This window comes from Acomys minous (assembly GCF_964271855.1).
Source record: "Acomys minous genome assembly, chromosome: 17".
Classification (NCBI taxonomy): Eukaryota; Metazoa; Chordata; class Mammalia; order Rodentia; family Muridae; genus Acomys; species Acomys minous.
In genome coordinates, this window is record NC_140500.1 from 44,370,591 (window position 1) to 44,389,022 (window position 18,432).

An 18,432-nucleotide genomic window follows, 5' to 3' on the forward strand; every position below is an offset into this window, starting at 1 on the left:
CAAAAGGATGCAGCTACCTAGCTGGCTGTTCCTGGTCAGTGGAGAGAAAACAGTTCTAATTTGAGGGCTGGTTCATTTGGAAACTGAGGGCCTTCTGAGTTCTGACACGGGTCCTGTCATTCCTCCAGTCTCCAGTTACTGTATTGAGCTTTGGTTTCAATTAGCTTTTTGTTGCTTATCTTTTCTAAGAAGATGCAATCTGGGCCTGGGAGAGTGGCTCAATGGGGAGTGTGCGTGCTGTGTAAGCATGAAGAACTGCGTTTAACCCCTAGGACCCATGCAAAAGCCAGGTGTGGCAGCACAAGCCTGTCATTCTGGTGCTGAGGACACTGAGACAGGAGGATCCCTGGTACTTGCTAGCCAGACAGGCCAAGAAAATCAGTGCGCTCGAGGCTCAGTGAGGGATCCTGTCTTTAAAAAAAAAATAAGGGAAATTGAACCATATACCTAATCTTTGGCCTCCATATACTTGCATGCATATGCAGGCATACACACACACACACACACACACACACACACACACACACACACACACACACAGAGGAGCATGACAATTCAGGGACACTCTATAACACTGTATAATCCATTTAAGGCTCTGGACTAAATGTGACTCCAAGAAGAGCAATTAGTGACTTCATGAATCAAGGTCCGATTGACACTTTGCTTGTAAAGGAAGTCGTTTGTTAGTTTGAGACCTTATGAGTTAATTACTGCCTTCAGTTCTCCAAACCATAGGCTGGGCCTGCGTGTTTGTACTCCCAACAGTTAGAGCATGAAATCAACACACTTAACTTCCATGTGGCTTTAATTTACCGAATACCTCAGTTGAAATAAATGATTGGCTTTGGCAACCGAAGTGGAAACAGGATGCTCATCTGCCTGCTAATTGTTTTCTCCTTTCCTTTCTCTTGTCTTGTCTCAAAACCAAGAGACGGCCATGCTCCCACAGAGGGGTGGGAGGCGGCAGTCCTCCAGTTCCACACCCGTCCCAGACCCGTGCCCAAGCGTGAGGGTGACATCAGCCGCAGCATGAGGCTGTTGCTCTTCCATTTTGGCAGGGCAGTGCGCTTGGAGCTGGGATAGTTGCTGTAGGCTTCCCGAAGCAACTTAGGTGAGACTCTCAGGATTGCTGATGTCAGAAGACCACTCCCAGGGGGTGGCAGCGAAGGTTGCTCAGTCTTAGGAATTCTGAGAGAAATTTACAAAAATGCAAAAATGGAGCCCAAATATATCAAAAACAAACAAACAAACAAACAAAACAAACAAACACCAGCATCAACCCAGAACTTCACAACTGGGTCTGAGGTGTGTGAGCATTCTCTCTACCCCCTCCCTCCCTCTTTTCCTCCCTCCTTCTCTCCCCACTTCTCTCCCTCCTTCCCTGTTCTTTCTTTTTTCTCCCCCCTCCCCCCCCCCGCCTTTGCCCATCTTCACCTCTCTCCCCCTCCTGATCTATGTCTCTCTCTTCCTCTTTCCCTCCATCTCTGTCTGCACACACACTATCTGCCTCACCCTCTCTCTGTCTCCATACATAGCATGGATGGAGGTGTCTCCTTCCAGCGCAAGCATTTTCCTTCCTCTTCTGCCAGGAGCATGTGTCTCTCTGTCACTCTTCCAGTCTCTGTCTGTCGCACATACATAGATGACCTTAGTTTTTGTAGTATGTGCATAGTCTACTCATGTCTCTGTCACACAGTTTCCGTGCCTCTTTATCACTTACACAGTTTCTCTCTCTCTCTCTCCCTCTCCTTGCCCCCTCCTTCTCCTCTGTTCACTGTGCCCTGAGCCTCTCCCCCACTCTCGTTTACCTGCTTCCTGGCTCACTGCAGACTTCACTGCCATCTTGGTCCTCACATCCCTGAAAGAGCTCACATTGTCACTCTCCCCTTCAGCACCGCCCCCCAGCTGCCTCAGGTCCAATGCCACTGTCTTCTTAAGATATGTGTGGGTGACAAGGCTCATCAGTCCTTCATCAGCACCTCTTTTCCCACCCACCCGCTGCGCAGGGAGAGTGACCACATCCTTTCCAGTGCTCTCTAAAGCCACTCCTCCACCTTCCTGGCTGTACAGTAGGTGGCAGCCACTCCAACAGGTACCAACCGCATCGTGAGCAGAAGCTTGCTGTCTTGTCTGGCCGCTTCAACCTAGTCCCCGGCACATGGAGAGGGCTTGCAAAATGTTTGTGAGGATAAATGAACATGTACAGCCCCTCGGCTGAGAAATAGTTTGAATCTCTGTGCCAGACCACAGTGTCTGCGATTAAAGAAAAAAAAAGTGCTATAAAATATTATCCGCCAGGCTTTGGCAGCGCCCTGCCAGAGGCAGGATAATAATAGCACAGGGCTGGCTTCCAGGTCTCCATTTTGGGAGAGTCTCAGTTCCCTTTAGGCCCCCTACATAGGACGCCATTTGGCCTTTAAGGCAGAATGCCAGCAGGGTCCCAGCTCCATGGCACCCTTGCTGTGTCCTGGCTACTCAGCTTCCTAGTTCTCCAAAGAGGTCATTCACTGGAAGCCCTGCTGCCTGCCAGGCCTGTCTGTCTGCTCTGAGCACAGAGACGCATCATGCCTGGCCTCTGGCCCCTCCATTGCTTTGCTGTCAGCCTCCCCATTGATTTTAAATTTTATTATTGGCTTGTGGAGTGCTCAAGGGCCGGATGCTTTCCTTCATCATCGATTCTCCTGTTCCCAGCGAAAAGAGGAAGAACTTTGCCATCTTCATCCCTTGGCTGCTGATCAGCCTCTCTGTGTACTTGGAGACAGACCCTCAGGCTGCTCTGGGCTAAGTCTGGAAGGCTGGGCTCACTTCCTCAGGCATCTGTGATGCTGAGCCACTGATCCAAGTCATGCCGATGGCTTTGTGTATTTGCCAAGACCAAGCGACAGGCGGTAATCTTTCCTACGTACACACTTTGTGCCACCACCAGGTAACCACTTGATATGCTCGCCCTTATTAAGTCATGGAGACTCTGAGGAAGTGGGTAATTGATCACCAGTCTACAAACAGAGACTCTGAGACTCAGGCACAGCAGCCCAGTGACCCTAGGGGCATAGGTATGACTTCTGCCGTGTCACCACTCGTCGTCCCAGCCTGTGTTGGAATGTGTCAATACCGTAACACAGACGTGGGCAACTGTCCCATAGACTCAAGGTCAAGTGACACTCAGGCTGATCTGTGCCAAGTATCACACCTTGTGTCATCCCAGAGGCAACAGTGCAGGCCGAAAGGGTCTGACCCAGGAGTGGGGATGTGGCTCTGTGGGAGAGTAATTGCCTTGCTTGCTTCAGGCCCTGAATTACATCCCCCAAATTGACGGAAGGAAAGGTTCTGATTCTGTCCCCTTTGTTCTGTATTTCATCGGGCCACTGACTGTGAAGCCAGCTTCTCATGGCTGCTCCTGCCCTCAGCCCAGCCTATATTGGTAACATAGCCTATATTGGTAAACCGTCCTGTACTGTTTAAGCTTACTGAGAGTCTGGCTCTGGACCGAGGGCACCTCCTTCCGTTTGTCCTGAGGTGTCCTCCAAGGCCTTTTGTTGGGGGGGGGGGGACAGGGGGATGGCCTGGCCCCTGGCCCTGTGTCAAGGAGAGAGGAGAAATATGCCCTAGGAATGAACACACAGAACCTTTACAACAGATATTTCTAGTGTTTAGCTTGTGGTATAAAATTCCCCGTGGGAACAAGAAGCTGGAGCTCATCCCTGGAGAAAAAGACCTCAGACAGACACTCTGGCTGGCTGCCTCATGGAGGCTGCCTCAGCCAGTCTCCCCCAGATGCTACAGGCCCCAGTCAGATGATGTTGTGTCCCTTCGTCTCTGCTGGATGTTGCAAGAGCCCCATTGGACAAGGCTGTGCCATCTCTCGGCTGCTTCCTTCTATCCACTGCTTGTTCTTTGTTTTTTTCACTTTTGCTTGCTACGTGCTCAGTGAACCCATTCATCCATCCAAGCCCATGTACCACGTGGAACACTTTGTGTGGTCCTGTTCAGTGGCTGCTAGAGCACCTGGGTAGCCGTTCAGGGGTTGTCTCTGCAAGCAGAGGTGTTGGGGGTGAGGAGGTCAGCCCTGCCGTGTGGAACTCTGGCTTCCCCCCCCCCCCACTATATTGCCCATACTTACTTTGTACCTGTCACAGTCCCTGTAAGAGTGAGGTATGTCTGCCAGCTCCCAGCCTCCCAGCTCTGAACCACAAAGGAGATGCTGTCCAAACCCATGACTTTCCAGAATAGATCAACTCACCTGCTCCTGCTTTTCAAGTCCCATCAATCCAGCAGAGCTTTTTTTTGCAGTCTTCTGTTTTCTGATCTGCTTCTACCTCCTTCTCCTTCCTCCTTCCCCTCTTCCCTTCCCTTTCTCCCTCTCCCTTTTCTCTTCCCCTCTCCCTCCCACCTATTCTCTGTCTCTCTGTCTCTGTGTGTCTCTCTCTGTGTGTTTCTGTGTCTCCGTCTCTCTCTCTCTCTCTCTCTCTCTCTCTCTCTCTCTCTCTGTCTCTGCTCTCCTCTTCCTGTTGTATAGAAGACCATATTTGCATATATATCTATCAAAGTTGCCCAGGCACAATAAATCCTTGTCTGAGACTCTAGGTAGGTTGTACCTACCAGCCACCCAGAGCTAGACCTAGGGATGGCACTGTGGAGGAGTGGCCTTTTCTCATGGCAGGCTGGGATACTGTTGACAGCTCACCATGAGGCTTAGGAGGAGGACAGTTTTGGGGAAGCCCATTTACAGGGGGCAGCAATGGAAGGGAGACTAGCATCCCCTGAGGCACGAAGCATGTATGAGCACATTTAACTTAGAGCCATCCATTGGATTTTGTGATAAGGTTGGATTTTTCTAGTCTATGTCAGCTCTCCATGTAGCTCCTGGGGTGCATATGATGCCCAAGTGGGCAAGTCCACACATGTGGACTATGTAATGGCCTCCTCACCACTGTCCCTTTTACTAACAAGTAATTTAATGGACTAAGGGATACTCATGCCAACCTCACCTATGTCAGCTTCTCCCAACCCAGCCCTACCTGACCCCCATCTGCTGTAAAAACAACAGGTAGGCACCCTACTATGGCCACCAGTAACTGTAATTCTCACTTTTCTATAGGAGATTTTTTACAGCCCTCTGAGCTATCAAGGACTACATGTGGCATATCCAATATGATGGGCACACGTTAACTAGAGGTTCAAGCCTTTCTTCCCCACCACCAGCACCCAGGAATCAGACAGTCTGACCACAGGCACTTACTATGATTTCTCATTAACCACATGAGATTGCCATTAGGTCTCAAGCCCAGTACAAGTCTCACTCAACCTGTGGCTCCTCCCAATACTTCTCACCCCGCCCCTTACCCTAAACCCCTCCCTCCAAGGGGCGGGGCTTCAGCTTCCCTTCTCTCTGCCTAACCCCTATATAACTCAGCCATATTGCTATGCTGGCCTCTTGGTCTCTTGGTCTCTTGGCCCAGGCCAGATGGCTGCTCTCTTGCTATCCTCCCACTCTCCACTTTCATGGTCTGGTTTAGCCTGCCAGCCATGTCCAGCCTGGACTCGACCTCTGTCTGCCTTCTTCCTTAGATATATAATAATAATCTTCCCATACTTTAGGAATAGTCATGTCTCTTCCTTTTATTTCATTTTTTTTCATTCAATTGCCATACCCAGAAACCTATAAAAGGAGACCTCCATGTTCCTCATGAGTCTGAACTCTTTTTAGAACTCCAGTCATGTTGTCAATTAATGGTGTAAATAATTTCTCATTATTTCTTATCCAACAGAAGTCACTTTAGTGTCCATTATATATAAATGTAATAATTATCCAGCACTCCAGGAGGCAGAGGCAGGCCGATTTCTGTGATTTTGAGGCCACCCTGGTCTATAAAAGTGAGTCCAGAACAGCCAGCACTACACAGAAAAACTCTATCTTGAAAACAAATATATATATATATTCTTAATAATTAATAATATAAAAGTATAGAGAGACAGTGAAAATGGTGGTGTAGGAGACAGGGTCTTTGCATATGACAAATGCCTTCTTGCTTCAGGTGAGCATGATTTATAAGGTTAGGGCTCTGGACAATCAATAGTCACCAAAGCCACCCCCATCCCACCCCACACCCCACACCCCACATCTATACCCAAACCCCACCCATCCCTCCCCCATACCTCTCACACCTCCTTATTCCCCCACCCACCCCACACCCCTCACACCCCCACCCTACCCCACCCCTCACACCCACACCAGTGCCTCCCCCACACCCCCTACTCCCTCACCCCCCACACCACATGCCACACCCACACCCCATCCATACCACATGCCACACCCACACCCCATCCACACCACATGCTACACTCACATCCCTCACACCTCCACATGCCATACACACACACATGCACACACACACACACACATACACACACACACACACACACACCATACTACCACCCCCTCACACACACACACCCTCACATACACACCCCATGCCCACTCTCGTACCCCACCCACACCCCACCCCAACACCACCATACTCACACCCCCACACACCCCACCCACACACCCCTTATACCCCACTCCACCCACACACATGTCCCTACACCCACACTCTCACACCCCTATCCCCAGTGTTAGGTCTTATGTTTTGTGAATTTCTAGAAACTTCAAGAAAGGATTCACAGAGATAGATTTTTAGAGATGACTTTTATTTTAGAAGAAAGCATAAGAGAAAAAAGGTGAGCAGAGCTCCTGTAGAGCAGAAGCAGCCTTAAGAAGGGGTAGCCACTGAAGGTGGTTGTTTCTGGGCCAGTAAGGCTACTGTTAGGTCACAAAGTAGACCTCAAAATGATAGTGCTGTTAGCAGTGTACCAAGATGATGAAACTGGGCCAGACCTGGGTAACCAGAAAGCTAAACTCAGTCTTCCTCAGAGACCTCGAGAAGCAGGTTTCTGATGGCCAGGAAAGCCACACCTTCCTGGTCACCTGCCTCAGGCAAGAGCATCTAGCTCCCCATTAACCTGAACAGCCGGCCTCAGCTCAAAGACCCTGACCTTGCTGCTTGCTTTTCTAATGTGCTGTTGCTCTCTATTCCCATGAGAGAGCCTACTGTTTGTCATGCCCCCCCCCCCCCCCCGCTAAACTGTTGTTAACCTACAGAGTGGCTTAGTTCAGTGGTTTCACTGTACTTGCCTACAACTACTAGGTAGAGGTTGCACGGGGGTGGGGGTGGGGTGTCCTAGGTACTTTCCTAGGCCTAGGACATCATGACCAAGACAACTTATACAAGAGGGTTTGAGGGGGGGTGGCGGGCGGCGGCTTATAGTTTTAAAAGGCTAGGAGCATAGCTGTAGTCAGGCAGCCATGGTGCTGGAGCAGTCATAGCTGAGAGCTTACGTCTTAAGACACAACAGTGAGGCAGGGAGAGAGGGGAGAGGGAGAGAGAAGGAAGGAGACACACACACACACACACACACACACACACACACACACAGAAAGAGAGGGGGGGGGAACTGGGAATGGAGTGGAATTTTGAAGCTTCAAAGCCCCACCCCCAGTGGCACATCTCCAACAAGGCCACGCCTCCCAATCCTTCCCAAACAGTTCCACCAACTAGGGACCAAATATTCAAACATATGAGCCTGTGGGGGCCATTCTCATTCAAACCACCAAAGAGGAAGCTAATCAGTTCAGCCATTCCAGCCGGAAGATGTTCATGGACTTTTCCATCTCATTGGTGCCTGGGCTAAAGTTTCAGAAAATGCAATTGGTATAGATCTGGCAGAAACCTTCAAGGGTTTCTGGAAGAAAACATAAAAGTTCTGCCTTCTAAAGACAGTACCATGACGTGACTGGATGGGCTTGCAATAGGTAGTCTAGTGACATCGAGTTGCTATACCCGTTTACATGCATAGCCTCTGCCAAGACATTTGTCATTACAGAAGTGTCCATTTGCCATTGTTTCTCGCATGCCGTGTCCATCTTTCATTTTCAGAACCTCTCCTGCAGCCCACAGGGTCTGTACAGGGCCCAGGAAATACTGATTCACATCAACCTCTGAACTAGCTGTGATGCTATGGAGAGTCAAGGCCCAGTACGCTGTGTCTGATAGCACGTATATTCTCAGGGCTCTGTTCTGAGTCAGCCCTGCTCTCTGCAGTCAGAACAGCCCATATAATTCACAACTACCGGCCTTGCCTTCAAGGACTTTTTATGACCCACATGAGTCTCTTGATTGTTGGTTCCTTTCCAAATGCATCAGCTCCCCAAGGGAGAGGGTGTCTGGTGAGAGACCCCCCCCCCCCACGGCACAGTGGCTTAGTCAATTCCCAGGGCTACTTGACAGAGGACCACATGCTAAGTGGCTTAAACAGCAACAAGTTACCTCTTACAGATCTGGAGTCCCAGGGTGAGGTGACAGAAAAAGCAAGGGCATGGAGGACCTTCTAGTGCTTTCTGGAGCCTCAGACATTCCTGATTTGTACCCAAATACCACCCCCCCCCCCAGCCTGTGCCCCTGCCTCCTCATAGCTTTCCCTGCTGCTGTCTTCATATGGTTCTTCAAAAGAGCCCAGTGCCGGAGTGTGAAGACTGGCTGTCGGAGGCAGAGGATACAGAAAGAGGCAGACGGATCCGGAATTGCACAGACTGTAATCTATTAGGGACTTACGGATGGACTACGGAAACACAGAAGGATCCCCATTCCCCGAGGCAGGAGCAAGAAGCTTATATGCCAAACTAGACAGAGATCGACCTCAGCCAGCCAGAAATGTATAAAAGCAATTGTGATGTCAAACAGCAATTAAGAGACAGTAGCACGGCTAGAATTCTCTTTTGGGGGCGGAGGTGAGGATCTCTTTAATGTGGGCGTGTGTGCCTGTTTGTCTTTATGTGCACCACAGAAGTGCGGTGTGTGTGAAAGCCAGAGGAGGGCATAGACACGGATCTTAGCCATAGACACTACTCCCCTGAAAGTGCTTGGCATTAGTGTGTGCTGAGGGCACGCAGAGTGCTCCAAACGCTATAAGAATGGCTAGAACCTCACTCCTGCCATGCAGTTCTGTGATGAACAGCTAATCCCGGAGTGACGTCTCACCTTCAGCGCACCTCACAGAGACTCTTAGACAGATCCAGGCTCTCCCAGCACTCCTCAGTCCCTATCGCTGCAGGACATGGCCGGCATAGCCTGCCCTCTACCCTGAACTTTCCAGGGCAGCGGCTTTTCCTTCCCCTTGGCCATATAATCTGGACATTTTGTGCTCTCTCGCTCTCTCTCTCTCTCTCTCTCTCTCTCTCTCTCTCTCTCTCTCTCTCTCTCTCCCTCCCCACGTTGCATGGCAGCCAAGAACTGCTTCCAGTAAGCCTATGTTTATATATGTTAACTTACCTTGCATGCAAAAACAGTTCGACGTCCTCATTTTTTTTTTTTAATGATAGAAAAAGGGAAGAATGTTGACTCACAGGCTGATCTGCTAGCCTGATCTGATCTGCCTCTAGGCTGCCTAGCAACCTCATCACCTGCTGCCAGGTATATACCAGAAAATGAAAGTATTGCCCACCCCCACCCCACCCCACCCCACCCCCACCACCTTGCCTTAAGCACTCCTCTCTTACCTCTTTCTCTTGCACTCTGCCTGTGCCTTATTCTGTCCTTCTGATCCTCTGGCTCTCTCAGACTGGCTCATTCAGACTATATCTTCTCTCTCTCTCTCTCTCTCTCTCTCTCTCTCTCTCTCTCTCTCTCTCTCTCTCTCCCCCTCCCTCCCTTGCCCGCCTCACAACAAACTTCCTCATACATACCTGTTGTTCGACGTATAATTTAAATATCATAAAATAAACCCTCTCTGCTATTTGCTTTCTTGCCCCCCCTCCTCTCTGTCCCTTGCCCCTCCCTGTTACAACTAGTAATAGGATTCCAAAGTGGTACCCTCACAAGGCACAAGTGGCCATATGTCCCTTTACCCATAGGAGAAGCACCCATGCTCCCCTAATTATTGTCCGTGGAGATAAGGGTCTCAAAGCTGTCGCATTAACATTCATCAGGATACCTGTGAGTGACCAGCCCTTCCTGACAACAATCCAAAAGTTAACACAAAACCCAGATGTTGTCTAACCCTCCCAGCCGTGGTTCTGCAGTTCTTACGTCTATGGTATTTCAGAGATAAGAGAGCTTCAAAAAAATTAGAATAATAAGCAGCCACAAAACAATGTAGCTCAATTATATAAGTTATCTCCACGGGTGGCTTGCTTAGGAAGCTGCATATGCATTTCCAATTAAAGGAATATTAGAAGAAGGCATCCATAAATTTCAGAGCGAGCTTAATTTTCTTGTTTGAAAACTGCCAAGGAAGAGAGTCGATTGCAAATATATGAAATATGAGAAAATGAGACCTAATGAATTCTAAGTTTATTCACCCAAGTATTTAACTATCCAAGCCATCAAGTGGGGATAATAAATTTGAGTGTGTCATAAGCCTGGGCCACTTTAATTCACATTTGTAAAATGAGCTATAAATAAAGGGCCTGATTCAGTGCTTAATTTTTAGAGATGCTTTAACTCATAATGCCCATGCCTACAGGATGCCAAATACTGATGGGATGAGAAAAGACCTTCTCTAATTAGTGGGGCGGAGGCTACTCGGATGCTTGGACCAAATAGTGCTGCCTGTGATGACTCAGCACCTGTTGCCAGTACCGCTCCTGCCTTCTTGTCTCGGAAGGCAAAACCTAAGAATTGTGTTGGGGGCGGGGAACACAAGACCTGCCAAGGGGTAACTTGGGAGAGCCATGAAAAAGGCAAGCCTTCATTCATTTCATGGCACTATAACCTAAAACACCTGAGGCTGGGCTATTTATAAAAAACAGAGGTCAGTTTGGCCTGCGGCATTGGAGGGTAGAAAGTCCTAGCTCGTGCTACCAGCATCCGGTGAGGGCTTTCCCTGCTGTACCAGTTCATGACAAGATGCTAGCTCAGGCTGTTCTTTATCACCAAACTATTCATAGGGCCCCACCTTCACGGTCCCATTTTGTCTTCCCTCCCAAAGATGATCCCCCAAAGGCACTAACAAGTGGAACTAGGAAAGAGCCATGAGGCCTCAAGGGCCCTAACCACATCTTCGTCTGAAAAACAAAAAACAAAAGCGGTGTACCCCTATAACCTGCTGTCTCAATGGCCTTCCTCAAGGGCGTTCAACAAGATGTTTTTGTGTGGGCAAACACCCTAAAGAAAAGTGAAGCCGGGCTGGAGATGCAACTCAGCAGTGACGAACACTTGATTGTCTTGGAGAGGGCCTAGGTGCAGTTCCCAGCTCAAAACCACCTGAAGCTCTGGCTCCACACGGCATCTTGGATGCTTGCTGCAAGCTGCCAAACACACACATGAAGGGCATGGGAGTAAGAGAATTTGAGATTTCTTTTCATGACAGAACTAAGTGTGGTGGTGCACATCAAGTGCACACTCACTTGGGAAGGGCAGGCAAGAGAACCAGGAGTTCAAGGTCAGCCTCAGCTAGAAAGTGATTTTGAGGCAGGGATGGGCTGCATAGGATGACTGTCTTAAAAACACAGCGGAGGGGTGTGAGATGCGCTTGTCCCTGGAAGCTCTTTTTCTCATCAGCAGGCATAGAGGTTGAGCTCCTGAGGATGGGCCAATGTGACAGGTTGGGGGTTGATTTCAGTATGCCTCAGGTGGAACCTGCAGCTCTTCAGTCCTGAGGCAAAAGTACTGGAAATGATCAGACAGAAGAGAGTTAGGAGACTTTCCTCCTGTGTTCACTTGTCCTTGGAGCATTTGCCTGGAGAAGAGACAAAAGCCCAGATTGTGACAGCTGTGCTTTCATCTCCAGGGACACCTATGGGTTATATCTTTCTTAGCCTGCAGTTTTGGGCCTTGGATATGAAAAATAAAGTCCGAGTTATTGGTCTCTACCTTCCTTTGCAGCAGATAATTCTCCCTCAAAGCTGTTTATTGTGATCAGATAATAAAGACAGAGCGGGGGGGGGGGGGGGGGCTGGAGAGATGGCTCAGTGGTTAAGAGCACTGCCTGCTCTTCCAAAGGACCCGGGTTCAATTCCCAGCACCCACATGGCAGCTCACAACTGTCTGTAACGCCAAGATCTGACACCCTCACAGCAATGCGCATAAGTTAAAATTAAATAAAAAAAAAAAAGACAGAGGGTGTTGCGTTTGGGAGCAAGTACTTCTGCTTCCTGTCCTCTGTGTCCAGATGCCTTAATTTATTAGAAAATCAGAATGTGGAAAGATACAGGTTGTAGAAACAAAGATGAAATCAGCTGCTTTTCATGTCACCTTCTTGGGTGGCATGGTCAGTCCAAGTGTCCCTCTGGGCCCAGGAGAACAGACTATGAGGTATTTATTCCTCATGAAATACTGAGATGAAAACTCAGGGAGAGTGGAGCAGGCAGGAAGAGCCTCCATCTCGAAGTCTCTCCTTCAGCTGTGAGCCAGCCGACTAGGGAGAGATGCAGTTAGGACAGTGGCCGTCAGTCATCAGTTGTAGTTGTGTGGCCTCTACTCTACCCACCTCTCTGCACTTTAGGTTGTGTTCTTAGCAGGTGAAACCAAGTGATCTGACACAGGGAGTAAACTCTAATCCCATCTTCAAAATGCATGAGGGCCTTTAGCCAATATGCCTCTTCACTCTTGCAGCTCATTTTCAGACAGTTGACGCTGACATTTCTCATAGGAGTGCATTTTCAGGAACAATATTGCTGGAGAGGCTAACTCAAGGGAGTTGGACATAGCCGCCGCCTCCTCCTCCTCCTCCTCCTCCTCCTCCTCCTCTTCCTCCTCCTCCTCCTCCTCCTCCTCCTCCTCCTCCTCTTCTTCTTCTTCTTCTTCTTCTTCTTCTTCTTCTTCTTCTCTCTCTCTCTCTCTCTCTCTCTCTCTCTCTCTCTCTCTCTCTTCCATAATGAACAAGTCAAATCAGCCCCACCTCCTGTAAGTTTCTGTTGGGTATTGGGGCCACAGGGATGGGGAAAGGATGCAGGGGGGAGGTGGGAAGGGGGGAGACGGATGGTGTGAAACAGCCCTAAACAAACCTTGTAAAACAAAACAACTCAATAAAGAAGCAGATTCCTTCAGGGAAAGAGTTACATCGTTGGTGTAACGATGTCAGGAAATTAGATACCTCTGGGCTTCCTCAAATTGACTGTTTAACCTGCAAAGTTAGTTTGGGAATTAGAAGATTGTCACCGCGAAGTTGCAATCAGCACCTGTCCCTGAAGACTCCTCAGCTCCTTCTGGGGTTTGGGCTTAGGTGCTTATGGGAACAAATCCATTTGAACGCTGTGGTTATGCATTAGTACAGCCTCAGCACGTGCTACTGTTAATATGACCTAGAAGATGTTAGGTACAATGAAAAGCAGAGCTTGTGACACTGGTCCCTTTGCAAGACAGTTTTTTTTTTTAATACAGAAGGGGTGGGTGAGAAGTAGCCATGGCTGGCTCCTTTTACTCCCAACAGGGCCAGCACACACAGGCCTTGCTTCACAGCATGTATCTGTCTTCTGTTGCCTCAGGAGCACAGGTGAGACTTTGAAAACAAGGGCTTTAAAGTGGGGGTATGTGAGTGTGTGAAGGGGGGGAGTGCAGAAAACTTACATCAGATCGGGCAAGAGAGCCAGGGAAAGGAAAGAAGCCACTAACAAGGGGGTTGGCAAGCAGCCTCCTTGGATGAGTGAATCTGAATGCCCCTGGGGCATGGGGTCCCAGTACAAGGCACACTCCATCACTTGTGGGTTGACTGTAGCTCTCTGTATTCCTTCTGTGACTGACAGCAATCCTCAGGCTACTAGAAAATGCAAACAGTGGTGGGAAGCCTGCAGGGGTAGTCAGGAGTTGGGAATCCGTGTTTGCCATGGCACTGGCTGCTTCCGGTTAAGTTGGAGGGCTGAGGTCTGTCCTCACACCGGCCTTTTCTGTGGCTGTCTCGCAGCTGTCTTACAGTCCTGCCACTTTGAACAGAAAGCAGCTGGCCTCCCTGCACGCACACTCAGAGAAGTTCTTCCTTCTAGCCTCACAGAGAAGAGACAATTAATTATTCACCAACAGCTTATTCTGCTGGTAACTGTCTCCTTGGCAACCTCAGGCTCAGGGCAACAGAAATGAAGTTATACAAATATATACGTGTGTGTGTGTGTGTGTGTGTGTGTGTGTGTGTGTGTGTGTGTGTGTGTGTAATGTAAAGGCTCTTTTTTACTTTTCCTAAAAATGTCTTTAAAGGCAGTAGGATTTGAAGTGGCTAAAGTTGGCTGATTTTGCAGCATCATAGAGTCTTTCTCACACCCTCCTGCCGTGATGGTCTTACAGATGTGTGTTTCTGGGAGACTAGTGCTTCCTCTCCTCTGAGGCGCCTGCTTCTTTAAATAGCACATGACACATTGGTATATGATGGCCCCCAAAGAGCACTGCATTGCCACTTACCAACCTTGACTGGTTTGGGCAGCAGTTCTCATTTGGTCACTTCCTAAAGTGACTGCATCTGTCAAAGCAGCAGGCAGGACATGAGGGGGCAGCCAACATCCGTCTGTGTCAGCTACTCAGGACAGCTATGCTTGCTGCTTCTGGCTGCACATTTCTATGAACCTTAGGTCTGGGTTATAGTCCAACGGCTGAAGCTGGTTCCATCAGGACCTCCGAGCCCCTCAAGTCCCTTTGTCTTTACTGGAGGGACACGACCATCTTCCTGCTTCGGGGGAAGTGTATTGGAAGCTCCATGATGCACTGCCCTCTCCTTCAGGTCTCAAATGAGGACGCTAAGAAATGCAAGGCCTTCCAGTGTTTCCTTCTGCTGCACTTCAGCCTGAAAAGTAGGGCGCCAGGCCCAATTCTACCACCTTACTGGCCTGGGACTTTACAAAAGTCAGTTGGCCTCCATGAAGCTGGACAGGATAGTGCATGCCTATAATCTCAGTGCTTAGAAGTCTGGGGTAGGAAGATCAGGAGTTTAAGGCAAGCTGGGTTCACTCTGACTCTCTATGGCAACTCTCATATAAAGCTCTCCAGGAATTTTTTTTTTTTTTTAGAAAAAGAAACAGGTTTGGTTCCTGAGGATTCGTTCTTCTTTTCTCTCCCTTCTCTCCCCGCTTCCTTACACTAACCATTAGGAGTTGTTTTCTGCTCTTGTTTGGATCTAGAATGTTCCCCCAAAGGATCATTCCTCAGAATGGGCATGGTTGAGAGTTTGAGGAACTGTTACGAGCTGGGTCTACTGGGAGATGTTAGGCCCTTGAGGATGCATCCTAGAAAGGGATACAAGAGATTCATGTCTTCTTTACCCCGTTTCTCTGTGACTCTGTGTTACATGGCATACAAGCCCCACCATTCAAGGGGCCAACACCACCAAAACTTGAGCCAGCATAACCTTTCTTGATTACAAAGTGATTGCTTCAGGTAATTTGTTAACACATTAGAGGCCCACTAATAGCCCTTACAATTCTGAGGATACTGTTATTAATATATCCTCAAGAGAGTCTTAAATATTGACAATTTTATTTTAGAGATGATATTATTGGTTATTTTTATTTGTAAGTACTAAAGAAGACATGGTTACTTGGTATACATGGTATAAAAAAAAAGAATCAAATAAACATAAAAATATAAGAAAGAAAGAGACAAAGAAACCTGCAACCCAAGGCTGCCATTTGTTTGGGGGATGGGGCAGGTAAGTCCATGTGACAGGTATGAGGGTCCTTGAGGAGATCAGAAAATGGTATCAGATTCCCCCAGTTACAGGCCTGGGTGCTGGGAACCAATGGTTGGGTGTAGAATATGCCCAAAAGGTCATTCCTCAGGATGACACAATTGAGAGTTTAGAGATCCATTAAGAGTAGAGCCTACTGGGAGGTCATAGGTCATTGGGGATGACGAATCCTGGAAGGGATTATAGGACACCTGTGAAGCTGGAGCTACAGGCATGGGTACTGGAAACCTAACTAGGGTCCTCACTAACAGAGTTTCAGGCAGCCTGAGAAACTCTCTTTATTTTGATAAGAACATCTGCCCAACAAGAGATTGAACGTGGCGTAAGAGCCTCCATTGGTATTTACTGCCCGGAAACTGCAAGAAACACAGCTACAGATTGTTTTCTCCACAAAAGCATTGTTCTGCCTTCCCGGCACTGCTGCTAGGAGCAACACCAGAAGTGCAAGATCTTCTAGCAAGCCTGGTCAGGCACTGCTGGCTTCCTGGCAGGGGTGGATGGAATCTCAGCATCTCAGGGTCTACTTTTCTCAGAACCGGCTAGAGCGCCCTGAGCAGGGCTCCCAGTCTCACCAGGGATGGGAAGAAGAGTTTCTCACTGTTACACTTAGCTCTTTTTTTAATGAGATTGCTGGTACCAGACAGCATAGAAACTCGGATGTTCCATGGCCAGTGATGATACCACAGTGTTATACCACCTTTCAGCTAAGCTACAATACTAATGGCAGAGGATGCGGGCAGATGCTTATACCTGGTTGACTCGCAGCCAGAACACAGGTCTGGTGAGTCGCAGGTCTGTTGAGCATCAAGCTTGCAGTGATGGGGTGGGCTTCAACATCACCCAAGGCAACTACGGCTGCCTCACCAGCAGCCAAGGCCGGAGTTTCAGTGGCAAATTCTCCAAGGAGGAAGGGGTGCCCTTCCTTCCCAGGATAAATGTCAAGTCTCAGACAATCTTGATGAAATAGATGATAGCAGCTCATTTATTCTGTGTGAAACCGGGACTTGAAACCATGTGCAGTGGGAGGGGTTTTGAGGGTGAGTGCATTTGATTTGCTAGGGCTAGCGGTGCCAAGGATACTTCGTTTACAATCAATTGCACAGTCCTATCATACCAGGGGGAGCACAGTATTTAATTATACTATGGGTTGGGGGAAAGAACTCCAGGTGTGGTCGAAGGTCATCGGTTGAAAGCCAAGACACCAAGGCATCTCAGTATCATAGACTCTTGTTTCCAAGAATCCCCAGGAACACAATGAATGGGTTTCTTATCAGAAAAGAGTTTGGCCTATAGTTTTCCCTAAGGGCTACGTGACTCTCCTTAGAAAATGTGGGGTTTCCCCAGATCAGGAGGAGAGGAGGGAACCTGGCTGAGGAAGGGAGTCCATCATTTTTTGCACTGAGCTCAGGGACTATCCAGTAATGCCAGACTTTGACCTTACCAGCAGGGTCCAACACGAACGTTCCCCTTTTCTGCCCTATAAAACCCTCCTGCCTATCACCCCTTGGCATACAGTCTCCATCTTCTCAGAGAGACCGCCGTCTTTCAATGTTCTAACGAAGGACAAGCTGCTTCTGTTGAGGCCACGCTCATCTTTCTTTCCTTTTTGGATCTTCTGTCAATTCCCATCTAACCCTCTGAAGAGCAGCACACGCTCTGACTCTCTGAGCCTCGTCTCCAGCTCCCGGCTGCCTCTCACTTTCAACATCACCCTGTAACTGTTCCAGTGATGGTCTCTTGTTCATGCTCATGTCTGCTGTAATAGGCTGAGCCGTTACCCCATTGTCAGAGGCTTAGCTTCTTTGAATGCCTTCCTGCATCAAAAGTGACACACAAGGCTCAGTCATGTCTGTCTCACAGGCTCCTCTCTTCTCAAGTCCCTTTCAAGCCATGCCTCCGGGATTCCTGTGAGGGAATATTTCCACTGCTCAGCATAGCTGTAAAAGGCAAATCCACTGTATCTCCTCCCAACTGCCCCTTACTGGGCCTTGATGTGGACTCACTGGACTCTGTCTCAACCCCTGTGCCCTTGTCATACATACTCATAGCTCTTCTTTCTTCCTGCCTGGCAAATGGTAGCAACACCCTTCCTCCTGGTCGCGCCAAGAGCAATTTAAGTCTGGCTCATTCTATTACCTCACCAGCCAGCAATCGTTATTGCTCCCACCTGGCATGAGAGTTACCAAGACAGGCCCATCAGACATCCACTCCGAGATCAACTACAGAAGCCAGAAGCTAGAAGGTAAAGAACCAGGCGGGAAGGTAGGTGGGTGGCAGTGTCCCTAGATGACCTGGAGGCAAACTTCTGAAGTGATGGCCTGAGGGAGTGAGGACATCGGAGGTAGAGTAGTCCAGTGGCAGGAGCAACCTAGATCTGGGGATACCCTTCTCATTCTGAGATCCGCCCTCTGTGGAACTGCCTGGATTCGGAAGACACCCCAAGGAGCCTGCTCCACTACCTCAGCCAAGCACTTCCCCTTTGCCCTCTGTCAGTATGAACTGGAGTGTAGCTCCTTCCTTAGAGAGTCCTGACCCATGTACTCTTCACAGTAGCCCCCCTAGGGATCTGAAGGGCTGGCTCAGTAGATAAAGCACTTGAGGACCTGAGTTCAGATCCTCAGCACCCATGCAGAAAGCCAGGCATGGCAGAAGATGCTTGTAGTCCTCGCATTCGGCAAGTTGTGGCAGGAGTCTTGCTAGAGATTTACTGGCCATGTACTGTTAATC